The sequence below is a fragment of the Neolamprologus multifasciatus genome, chromosome 18 (genome assembly GCF_963576455.1).
Source record: "Neolamprologus multifasciatus chromosome 18, fNeoMul1.2, whole genome shotgun sequence".
Lineage (NCBI taxonomy): Eukaryota > Metazoa > Chordata > Actinopteri > Cichliformes > Cichlidae > Neolamprologus > Neolamprologus multifasciatus.
This window is the reverse complement of record NC_140456.1, coordinates 3,310,781-3,323,783: the sequence shown is the minus strand read 5'-3', so window position 1 is coordinate 3,323,783 and position 13,003 is coordinate 3,310,781. Positions and strand designations below refer to the sequence as shown.

Sequence of the window (13,003 nt, the reverse complement as noted above, 5' to 3'; positions counted from 1 at the left end):
TTAGCTTCAAGCTAATGTGAAGAATGCGGCTAAAACTTTTGCGAGATCTTGCAAAAGTTTTGCGAGATCCCGAGTTTGTTTTGCGAGATCTCGCAAAACAAACTCGGGATCTCGCAAAAGTTTTGCGAGATCCCGAGTTAGTTTTGCGAGATCTCGCAAAAGTCCGTCTTAATTTTTTTTTTCTCCCATGTCCCCTGCGGGGCTCCGTATTATGTCATACATGAAAGGTTGCTGGTTCGATTCCTGTCAGAGACACAATTCCTACCTACCTGCTGTGGTGACCCCTTGTGGCACAGGAGCAGCAGATGGTAGCCATGTGGCATTCAAATGAACTTTGAAGGCAGGAGTGAAAAACCGTGATGCCTAGATGCAACTACCTTTACCTTCGTGGACCTGACCCTGATGAATTTGGCTTTGCTGCTGCCGATGTTTCAGTCTGGCATTCTTTGTCTTGCACTCAGTGTTGGCTGGACCCAGTTGTTTTTTAAAGGATGCTCAGAATAGATACTCTTTTATTCCTCACAAAAGACTCTGAAAGAGTTCGTACACGTACAAAAGGTGCAGGCCACCTTAAAACTGGCCTCCTGTTGGTGGTATGTGATAATGTTGGGAAAGAAAGGAAGGGTCACTTGTAGTTCATAGGCAGTGGGATCATCTGAGAACATGCAAGATTTATCAGCAGCTCTGTGCAGGGGTCAGGTACAGCCGGGTAAGTCAGGTCACTGCATCTCCCAGAACAAACTGACCTCTCCCTAATCCCAATGCACTTCCTGCCAGAGGGAGGGGAGGGGGCTGCACTTTGTTGGTCTTCACCATGGGAATCCCTTTGGAGGAGCTGAAATGTTGATAACAAACTGCTGAGTCTCAGCGTGACATTGCAGAGGCAACAACAACACGTTTAAGTTGTGCATATGAAAATGCACTTAAAGTGGTTTTCCTTTTTCTCTGTGACATTTATACAGTCCGGTGATGGATGCTCGCATTAACCATCACAACTACTTTCAAATAAATTAGGTCAGAATAAAGTCAAGTAATCCTTGTGAGCCAAACACTCTGCATGATGCCAGTGACATGTGATCTGAACTCTGACTCTCTGCTTATGAGAAGCAGCCAATCTGTTGGTCACAGAAGAACAATGAACTGAGGAGCTGCACCAATTATACAATAAATAAGTTTTTCTTTAATAGAAACATACTTTTAGCTGCTGCCTTACAAGTAGAGAAGCTTGTGACCACTCTTGAATCTGATCTTTCACAGATAAGGCGAATGTTACAACCAGTAATTATTATTATTCTTTAATTGTTTTTTTTATGAAGGATTACTTTGAACAGTTCACATGAAAATCCTGAATTCAAATGATTCAAAGAGTCAAAAACTAAAACTTTTCAAAGCCTTTTGTTCTTTTTTTTTTACTACTTAAACAGTTTTTATTCATTATCAAGAAAAGCATAAAACATAACAAGCAAACAAAAAAGAAAGAAATAAAAAAATGAATCACTTGCAGCGCAAATTATGTGACAAACTATTGCTGGTAGCTAGGAAATGTATTCTCATTAATTGGGTTAAGGATGAACCCCCCCCCCCCCCCCCCCGCCCCCTCCTCTGTGACTTTGTGGTACAGAGAATTATTTAAAGTTATTCCTCACGAAAGAACTGCTGCTATTTTAAGAGGAAATGAGGGTCTCTTTCTCAATGTTTGGTCCCCTTTGCTTTCTTATTTGCCAATTGATTTGTCCCAACTGTTGAGGTGGTTGCGATTAAGATGTTCTCAGTTAAATATGAAGTAAGTGTAAAGGACAACAATTCATTCTTGGAGTTTATCTTTTTCTTTTTCTAAATCTGTGGGTAATTGAGTGAAAATATGCTTTTTTTGTGTGTGTTTTTGTTTTGTTTTGGGGGTTTTTTTGCGTTTTTTTCTCTCTCTCCTCTTTACCCCATATTTGTATTTGTACAGGTATATAATGACTTAAATATTCCCTTTGGGGTTTTTTTTCTTTTCTTTTTTTTTCTTTTTTGTTTGCTTGTTATGTTTTATGCTTTTCTTGATAATCAAAGCCTTTTGTTAAAGCTCATAAGTTCACCTGCAAACACTGTGACGTGACTGACAGCCCTGCTGTCTACACGGATGAGATTCCCCTGTGACAGACAGGAGAGCAAGTCTCTGAAGAGAAACTAATAGCTTTACAACATAAACGTCGCTCTCCATGAACTAACTTTTTAGCTCTGGTTTTATGTGGAACAATGCAAAGCATCAACTCTTTGCAAACATTGCCATCTAGTGTCAAACTTTAGGTAATGCCGCGCAGAAAATATGGTTATTACACATTCACCAAACCTTTCTGCTGTACTTAAACAGATGTAAACACATTCAGATAAACACAATGACTTACTATTTCTGAAGCCCTCACAGATTAAACATTAAAACATAAACAGTGGAGCGTTGAGAAGCGGGTAAACATTTTTTGGAGTCAACAGTTTTTCCTAAAATGTGAAACAAGTTGAGGTTTTGTTTTTTTTTTTCATTTTTATTTTGTAAAATCTGGTCCAATAAACAGGTGACAGTTTCTTCAGTCTGTGAATCAACAAGTGCGTCCCGCCTACCAACAAGTCCTCGAAACACGTGAATAAAGCGAACAGCAGGGGGCGCTCTAAAGCAACGACTGACGAAAGACGGAGCGCAAGAATGAAGTATTGCAACTAAAAGAAGCGCAGAGAGAAATTTCCGTTCCTAACAATATCAGAGTAAATGTTTGTTTTTTATTAAATGCATAAATCAAATAAAATGAATCATTTTGTGTGAAGGATTGAACTCAGAAAAGAAAACAATGAGCTTCACGTTTGGAGACGCTGCTCGGTCACACATGCAGCAGCACAGCGGTGATAAAATGATCATAAAGCAGCATTAAGTGTTTTATGATCCTAAAGAAATAAATGAAAATAAAGACGCGTGCACCACTTTAATAAAGCGATCGTTAGGAACAGGTGCGTTTTCTTCACGCTGCTCTGAGTGCACACCGCTCGCGCGTGCACGTGCGTTCGGATGCGTGTGCGCGCAGGCGGAGGATCGCCGCGGAGCCGTACCGTGTAGCAGGCACAAGCCGCTGGGCGCGCAGGAGAAGCCGCAAAAAAATCCAGCAGCCGCTGCTCGAAGCTGCCAGGAGCGCAGAGAACGTGTCGGAACTTCAGTGCACACGGTAAGAGCTGCTCCATCGCCCCACTCTCCTCTTTTACTGCCCCACGGAGCCGCTCACATGCTCGTGGCTCTTTTATTTTCTTTATTCCTTTTGTCTTTTCCCACCTCTCCGTTTGGACAGGCGCGCGGAGCGAGTGCAGGGGGTGAGACAAAGGACGTGGAGATGTCGTGACAAAAGAAGGAAATCAAATATTTTTTTTAAAAAAGGGAGAAATTAGGAAACTGTAAATTCTGTTTTCTTTTGTGCTCTTTTTTGTCTCTTTTTCTTTTCCAGGCGACAAAATGTGCACGAGTTTAAAAAGGGGTGTGTACAGTCTGGGAGAGCACGCGCTCAGACACGGTCTCGTTTTTCGCACTTTTATTGAGGCAAAAAAGCAAAAATCACCTCGACAGCGCTCAAAGTGCGATCGAGCAGCGTGCTCTTTATTATTTATTGATTGCTTTCATATCGTTTGTGATTATATAATTTCCACAGACTGCTCCGCACCGCAGAGGGGAGGGGGGATTTGGGGCTCGGGGGGTGGGGTGGAGGTGCCCCCCCCTCATAATTTGCAGCCAGTAAACAGTTGAACATCCAGAAATAAGAAGAGTGCTCTTCTGCTCGCCCCACCTCTTTGTCTTTGTGGAGGTGTGACACCGTTCTGCCTGAATGCGACATGCACGCGCACTCAGTGGCTCTTATCACATGCACTCTCTAACCACATCAGTCCGTGTCATGATTCAGATGAATTATTGATCTCATATTCTCGTTTTATTGCACTCAGGAGTATGGAGGAGGGATGGGGGGGTTGAGGAGCCTCCGTGGGATGATGTTGATGAGGAGGATGAAAAGGAGGAGGGTGGGGGCGGCTGATGGAGAATCTGAGCTGCATTCTCTCCCGCCGCAAACACAGAGTTCATCTTTTCACTCGTCTTCTTGTTTCTGCCGCTGCGCGAATTTATCTGTTCGCTTACGCGGCGAGTCAAACTTTATTAGCCGTACCCCGCCGGTTAATTGCCTGGTCCTTTGTTTGCCGCGGCGCGCATGCGCATTAGGTGTAGGGTGTGGATGGGAGAGATGCCACCTTGCGTATCAATAGGATGGAGAGGAGGAGGGCAGTCTTTCGGGTTTTGGTTTAGTTGTTTATTTGCGTGAAAAAAATGTCAATAAAGGATTAAAATGTGATGAAGAGGGGTTGTGTGTCTGTGCGCGTGTATTTCGGGTTGGCTGTGTGTTTTTTTCGGTGATGTGACGCTGTGGATTGTGTGTGCGGATGACGGTTTGTGTGTGAATGGCGCCTCAGTTGTGGTGTTGCTGTATCGGAATTGGACTGTGCTGCAGCGATGTGCTGAAATAACTGATTAATCGGGTACTGTGATGATTAATTATGATAATTACTTCACCTGAAATCACAATGAAACCAATGCAGAAACGACAAACGGCATTATTTTTGCTTAAAGAAGGTTTTGTTGGACAATTTTAATGATTTTTTGGCAAACTGTCACCTGCACAGTTCATGCAGTGTAGCAACAGATAGTTAGGACGTTCATAGACGTTCAGTCTTACAGCTCTGAGCCCACCAACAGCTGAAGTCAACATACAGGAATCTGCAGTCTGTGGGAGTTTTGACTCACTGCTGAGATCAACCTTTTACCTGACACAGCAAGTACAGGTGTGCAGCGAGGGCGCGTCACACCCCGGGTTTAAATTAGTCCAATTCAGATTTCATTGGCATTTTCCTCCTTTAACAATTATTAAAGGAAGATAATGAAGATAACAAAGCTGCTCTGCGTTTCGTAACAGCGCTCTGACCCTGTTGGTGTTTACTTCCTTTCTTTCTTGCGTTCTTTATTTGCATTCCTATTTCAGATGAATTACAATCAAATTTCAAGGGTACGTCGCAACAGTTGAAGAGATGCGTTCAATAAACCCAGTCGGTCCACAAACAGTCCCGTTAACTGCGATCTCAGCCGCGGCCAAAATAACTGTGATTGTAATTGTTGCCATAATCAAACAACAGTTTACTGTAGCAGCAGTTTGTGGGAAATCACTGATGAATGCAGAGGCAATTTCCATTTCTAAACTGACTCACTGTCTTTTCCACTCTTGCCCAATGATGGGAAGATTTACAGTTCGATGCTTCAAAGGCGATAGCAGACGGGGAGCGAGTGTAATTGATCTCGGTGGGTGGGCGGCTGGGGTTAATCGTCAGAGTGGGTTTACGAAACTCTGCGTGAGATTAGAATTTAAGAATATGGATGAGCATGTTCACATCATATCCACTGATATTCCATAATTAACATATAGAGATTTTATAGCGTTTGTTTTCATCTCATCATTAATTATTTCTGCACGTTTGCAAACACTTAGTATGAATTCAAACAGACAATAATAACATTTGTGATGAGGGATAGATGGTTTAACCCTTTAAGACCGACCATAGAACCAAGTCCACCAGAGCTTATATTATATGTTTACATGCTGTGGAGCCATTTTTGGGAGCATTTCAAGTTGCTATACATCAATACAACCATTATAGCCCAGGTTTTAATAATATGTCTGCATTAAGTGCATAGTAATTACATAAATTGCAAAAAAGTGCAATAAACTACAAAAAAATTGAAAATCGTTTTTGTTTTTTTAACATATATTTCTAGTTAGAGAAATTTAAGAGGCTTATCCCTCAAAACTGTAAATACAAAAAAGTTGCACAAAATAGTTTCCCACCACAGGAAATTTATTTTGAGCGTCTTCATAGTTTTATTTTTGAAATACACCAATTTTTATATACTGCAGGAAAAACGAAAATAAATATTATAATGCAAATTTGCAAAAAAGCAGCATATGCATCAAAATAAACTATTTCCAGCAGTGCAATATGAGTCCTAAGCATCCCAGAAACCACACAGAAAGTCATAAAGTCAAAGATAACTTTTAAAAACACCAGTATAGGCTCGTGAGGCCCTGATGGTAAAAAATGGTAAATGAATCCCATCGATTCTGATATTATAGTCTCAGGATGGTGGGATTTATTACAGGGTGACACGTTAAATGCTCTGATTGCTTTTTAGTGTGGAACACACCATGAATAGTTACCTAAGCCGACAGTTTGCTTAAAATGTCAGCAGACAAGCTCTGGGAAGTGTTTGCTTTGGGCTGAGGATGTTAGCCCTCGGCCAGAGTGCTAATGTACAACAGAGGCACTTGGAAACAAATCATCACTTCCTCTACATGAAAAGAGAGCTGGACCAGCATCACCTAGTGATGTGTTGGCTTGTGCTGTAGATGTGCTGTTAAAAGTGCCTCCATTTGACAATACAAGTAAAAGGAGACCCTGACCACGTCAGGTGATGTAGAAACTCTTAATACAGATGTGCATTTCAGCTATACAGTCCTACACAGTGACCCAGACACTGCTTTATGTTTGGTGTGATGTTTCTGTCTGTGACTCTCAATAATGAGCTTTCATGTGCTGATGTTGCACCAGCAATGTAATAAAACAAAACATTTAAAGATATTTAAATAGGACAATGCTATTTCTTCCTGTTAAAAGGGAGTTTTTCCTTCCTACTGTTGCCATAGTGCTGCTCACAGGGGGTCATGTGATTGTTGGGTTTTCTCTGTATGTATCATTGTAGGGTCTACCTTACAATATAAAGCTCTTTGAGGTGATTGCTGTTGTGATTTTGTGCTCTATAAATATAATTAAATTGAATCAAATTGAGTAAAAATATGATATATGGAGCATTTTGATTGGTTGAAATGTGACTGGGAATGCTTCTAGTCCTTTGAATGACTCTTATTACAGGTGAGGGTGTTTTTGAGAGAAATATTACTTTTATTAAGATTTACAATCAGATTGGATTCACAGAAAACATCTCAGACACAATAATTGGTGATCAGTGCTTAAAGGACAAGTACGTAAGACTTTGTGACATCTAGCAGTGAAGTTGTAGATTGAAACTGACTCCTCCTCCTTTACTTCTACCTTTCCAAGCCTGAATCGATGTTGGTCATCAGTTTAACATAAAACAATCTAGACCTGAGGCACGTTTAATCCTGCTGTGTTTTCCATCATATTCTGGTATTCTGGACACTGCCTTGGATCATCTGGACTCATGTGAAAACACGGCAGCCCACTACAGCAGGTGCCTTGTAAGAAGACACCCCCCTGCAGATTTCCAGTCATTTGCACCGGTAAAAAATATTCTGAATACTCATAGCTTTGCACTCCTCGTTTTGTGTTTGCTACTGCAACCTCCTCATGAGTGGTGTTGCAGGATCACCATGGTAATGGGGGTCTTGTAGTAATGGTAAATGGTCTGTATTTATATAGCGCTTTACTGGTCCCTAAGGACCCCAAAGCGCTTTACACATCCAGTCATCCACCCATTCACACACACATTCACACACTGGTGATGGCAGCTACATTGTAGCCACAGCCACCCTGGGGCGCACTGACAGAGGCGAGGCTGCCGGACACTGGCGCCACCGGGCCCTCTGACCACCACCAGCAGGCCTTGGTCAAGCAGGTCTTGCCCAAGGACACAACGACCGAGACTGTCCAAGCCGGGGCTCGAACTCCCAACTCTTGAGCCACGATCATGCGTGTTGTCTGTCTGGCTGTTGATTGGCTGACATAAATTCATCCCCGACTCTGTTCATTCATCTTTGCCGGACGGAGACAAACGGCAGCCTGATGAGAAGTTAGGACGGTGACTCATCCGTTACCGCCGCTGTCTGCTGCTCAGCGTGTGACTGTGAATACGTTACGCAGAGGAGAGCAGACACGAAGCAACGATACCTCACCCACCCCTGTCTGTGTTACACATCGTGTACTCATGCAAAAGTAAGCGGACGATGAGTCATAGGTGATTATCAGCGTGTGTCCACATACTTGCAGTGTACCTGACGGTCCGTCTCTCTATATGATTTTTATTTATTTTTTATTTCATTGTTTGGTCATGTGATCAGCAGGATCCCTTTCACACAGTCTTAATTAAGGCATCATGCTGTGTGTAATGGAGAAACAGGCTGGTTAACTTAAGGGAGCGGAGATAAAGCAGAACAATGGGAGGCTGCAGCTGTGTAGCACATATGAACAACTGTGTGTACGAGAAGGTGTGTAATGGGTGCAGCTGCAGGTTGAGTCTCCACTGCTGATACTACTGTCTCTACTGCTCGCACTGCAAAGAAGGAAAGAAAAACAAATCAACACAGCTGGGTCTGCGAGGGAAAAACACACTGGGCCCACGTTCTCGTTCTCTGCATCTGTAAACACAACAGAATAAGAGTAACGTCTGCTTTAGCGTTAGCAGACGCTCAGAAAAGATGGTGTGATTACATTAACCCAGCTTAATAAAAATGTGATCATTTGGTTACGTGTTGCACAACACTGTCTATGTTTGAACGCAGCTTGGGTTACATTTTTAAGGAAGTGCAAGATGATAACTTCTTTGCAGGTTGGAAGTATGTTTTAGTTACCGTGACTACAGTGAACTGAAACCTCAAGGATATATTTAGTTGCGTGTGATATCATTTGCATTTAATTGCATTAATGTGGTGGGGTTTGTGGTTTATCCTCACAGCAGCCTGCGCACACAAGTACCAAAAGGTGCAGTTCCACTAATGTCCACTCGAGGCTGATTCTGAAAGAAGAAAGCAAACCCCCATAGAGTCCCATGTGATTTGAAAGCCTGTGTCAGTATTCACGCAGTTCGCAAATATTTTTTTTTAAAAGCGATCAAGAGTTCATGCAGTCAGCTTGAGTCAGCTGCGTCTCTCACATGTTTTTATCTGCATCCTGTGCTGCATCCCATCCCCCTTTGATCACGGGACTCCACCTAAAACATCAAGGTCACCTGAAATCTAAGCTGACACCTGCTGCATACAGTATTTTAAACATCCCCCCTAACCCATCACCCAGTTAACTAGGGGTGGGGGAAAAATCGATACTATGTAGTATGGTGATATTTTGTTTGCTAATAATGTATCGATACAGGGACAGCAGAAATCGATACTTTGTTACAAAAAGGTTTTTGTGCTCTGACTTCAGAGCATGTTGATCCTTTTTCTGAGCAAGAATCCTGACATTCCTTCACTGTCCAAATGTGTTTAACTTTTTTTGGCAGCAATAAACATGACAGTTTACTTATTTTAATTTAAGACATGTTTTATTTTAATTAAGTTTAAAACTTTTTTATTTAATGTAAAATTATATTTTGTTTTAATTTACTTTTAAATTCTTCAGTTGCTGAAGGGGCTGCATAGTTTTCATAAACTGCATAGTTCAGAATAGCTATAATTGTACCAGATGGTTGATTCAGTTAAGTTGGACTAGACTGTAATACAAACCGTTCAGTTTGTCAACAATCAAACTGAAATGAGAGAAAGACTGAGTGTGAGACTTTGATATTAGAGAAAATGAATATTGATAAAGTTTACCTTTATGTACAGAATCTGAATATCGCAAAATATTTTAAAAAATTGCAATAATATCGTATCGTGCGTTAAGTATTGTGATAATATCATATCGTGAGTTGTATGGTGATTCCCACCTCTACTGTTAACCACAATCACTCCCACTCGATGTTATATTGAGCGTTTCCTGTTGGGCAGTGATGAGATCTCGCCCTGACTGCTACTATTTCTGCTGCTAGCCCCACCACTGCTAATCTTTAATCTTTTCCATTGAAGCATTCATTTGTGGTTTCTTTCATCTGCAAGACAACCGTACAATACAGCCCAATGCCACCTATTAAAGCCCCAGAAATCACCATAAAAGGAGTTTGACATTGACAAAATGTAACTGCAGTGTCACCGTGCGTATTTTAGGCCACTTGTTCAAGCGCCTCGCTCCGTTTGGCGTATCCTGTCCAACTCTCTATTCAAGGCTATAAATAAATAAAAGGCAAATGGCGCAGAGTTAACATTTATTACAGCACTGCTGCAGACTTCATTAGTGTGCTAGTGTGTGTTACAATTACAAAAGAAATGCTAAATGCTCTGTTTTCTATTTATAACACTAGACCAGCTGTTGCAGATGACAGCTCATAGTTTTTCTTTTGTACGAGTGCAGAACAGAGAAGTGGATTTCTTGGACAGCAGCCACCATTAACAGCCAGTTTTTTTATGTTGTTTGACAGACCAGCTCACAGCAGTGTGCAGGTATAAATGCTAAATGTTGGCTGAGAGTTTGACTCCATAACGAGTCCACGAGCTGCACAGAAAGCAGAAATAGCTGCTTCCTCACAGGAACTTTTGAACTTGAGGAGAATCTTCACGCAGCCTCCGTTCGATAGGCGCTCGACGTCCATCAGCGCGGTCCTCTGGCCTGTCAGGAATGAGGAAGTCGGATGTTTCAATTTCCTGTTAAAGGAAGCATGACTGTGTATCAAATGACTGTAAACTTGTGCTTAAAGTTTATTTCGGTGCCGTTTATTCATGCTGCTGACGTGCAGCACAGCAGTCGGACGTGGCGGTTTTGCAAAAGATGTTGTGATGAGAAGAAGTGACTCGTCGCTCTGCTACGCCCCACTGCTGACACATCTGTCATGTCATCTGTGTGTTTTATCTGCTCGGTTGGGAATTAAATCATCATAATTGTTGATGAAAATTAGGCTGCTTTTATGCTGCTCGCTGTACAGACTTCTGGTCTATGGATAACTCTTTTCACATTTCATTTTTGTTGACATTTAACGTTGCGTTATTTATTTTTTTAGTTGGTGCAGTTTCAGTAAAAACATCAGATAATGCTAGGGTTAGCTGCAGATACAACCTCATACAGCAAAACAGAGTCGTGTAGATGAAAAGATTAGACACAAGTCAGAAATGATGGATTCTGTGCACGCTGCATTTATCAGCTCAGATCTTTTTATAGTAATATTGACTGAAATCATATGAAAGTGCTAACGTGCTAGTGTAAATGGTGATCGGTGATTCTGGCTGTTGGTGTGAATGCTCGTCTGCCTCTCAGCGTTAGCCCAGCAGCAGAGTGGCAGCCTGTCCACGGTGCACGCTGCCACCACCCTGACCTCACAAACCCCACAGCAAGTAACACACTATGATTGTGATTCATGTTCAGCAGTTTCCTAACTTGGTAACATTCAGTGTTGGTCAAGTTACTTGAAAAAAGTAATCAGTAACTAATTACTGATTACTTCCCCCAAAAAGTAATCCCGTTACTTTTTGTTACTTCCCGTAATTAATTACTTAATTACTTAGTTACTTTTTAAAAACACGATTTACAACCTGAATAGGTGATAAAGTGATAGATCTTTCAGCCCAATTCTACTTTTTCTGCATAATCATCATACAAAATGTAATCAAATGGAAAAGTCTCTTTTTAAAACTTGTTTTATTAGTTTTAATCTTTTAACTTTATGCATCAAGCAAAAATTTAATTATCTGCAACATTCTCTGACTGGAAGAAATTAGTTTAACATTTAAACCTATTTTCTGCACATTCCAGCACATAAAATAAAATATTTGTGTGTTTACACTCAGTCTTTCAAATAGATGCAAGTAAAACACAGCAGAAAATAAATAAAGTCAAAGACTAGCGGTCCTTTTGCTCTATTTTCACCTGTAAAGCAGGAGTGGGGTAGGCGGAGGGTTACCCTGGTGCAGGTGTGCAGCGGTCAGTGGAAGAATCCGCGAGTTTCTCTGTGAGTTTCCCATTACGTCGTAGCTACTCGGTGCTTGTTTGGAAGTTTAGGGTTTTTTTCGCTGTAAAAAGAAGTTTTCTTCCCACGCACAACGGACACTAATGTTTTTGTCACTTTTTATGGAATCAAACTCAAAGTAAGGTCAGTACTTCCACGCTTTAAACGCTGCACGCTCATACTCTCTCTGCACTCGATATATGATCCATTGTTGATCTGCACACAGCTGTTGTCACGAACGTCGCACTCGCTTACGTCACTGTCATGAGACATTCTCGCAAAAAAATCACGGTTTTAGTAACGCAGTAACGCAGCGTTCCTACGGGAAAGTAACGGTAATCTAATTACCGTTTTTGCAATAGTAATCCCTTACTTTACTCGTTACTTGAAAAAAGTAATCGGATTACAGTAACGCTGCCCATCTCTGGTAACGTTACACGGTAATTATAAGAAACTAGAGGGGAAATGCTTAAGTTAATTTCCTGCTTCTCGTAGAACAGGGTTGTACAAAATAGGGAGTAATACACGACGAATGAAAAGCTAATAACAGGCGATTAATCTGCAAACAGACAGAGCTGATGGTGAGGTTTACTTTAATATAAAGTGCTGCCAGTTTTAAAGCAGCAACAGAGAGCTGGAGATAAATCTGTGATTTTTAGGTCTTTCTTACAAAAACTGCATGTTCCTTTAATTGATTATTAAAGAAAGCAGCAGAAACATGTGATGCGAGCTGGCAGGACGGAGGCTCCAACATATACATTAATGTGATTCAACAAATGCTAAACTCTTTGACCTCCGGGGTCTTCTTGTCTTGCATTCAGGGGATTTTTTGCAGCGAAAATGCGGGAAAATAGAAGCAGAAGCGACGGCCGGCCCCTCCTCGCGCCCCTGCCCGCTCTCCGGTCTCGCTGGAGGTTTGACGGCACCCCGACATGTCCTCGTCCTCGGCAGCTCTTTCACCGTGAGCGCCATCTGTCACATCGCTCCTCGTCTTCCAGGAAATTACAGATCAAACCGAAAGCGACAACGTTATCTGATATGTACCCCGACGGGGCAGGAATGAACTCGGCCGTCTCGGCTCGCTCTCTGCTGAATCCCAAATCCACTCACTCACTCGCGCGTCCTTGAGGATGTAGAATCATTTGGCGAGGGCAGATAAAGGACCGG

At 41.8% G+C, this 13,003-nt stretch overlaps 1 protein-coding gene across 1 annotated transcript in view; it reads left to right on the top strand.

Annotated features, from left to right (window-relative positions):
• Window positions 1–3,038: 3,038 nt before the first annotated feature.
• basp1 (brain abundant, membrane attached signal protein 1) overlaps window positions 3,039–13,003 on the top strand; it is a 65,646-nt gene continuing 55,681 nt past the window's right edge. Inside the window, exon 1 of the mRNA XM_085140977.1 lies at window positions 3,039–3,194. The gene's annotated coding sequence lies outside the window, so the exon portion shown is untranslated. The remainder of the gene's footprint in view (window positions 3,195–13,003) is intronic.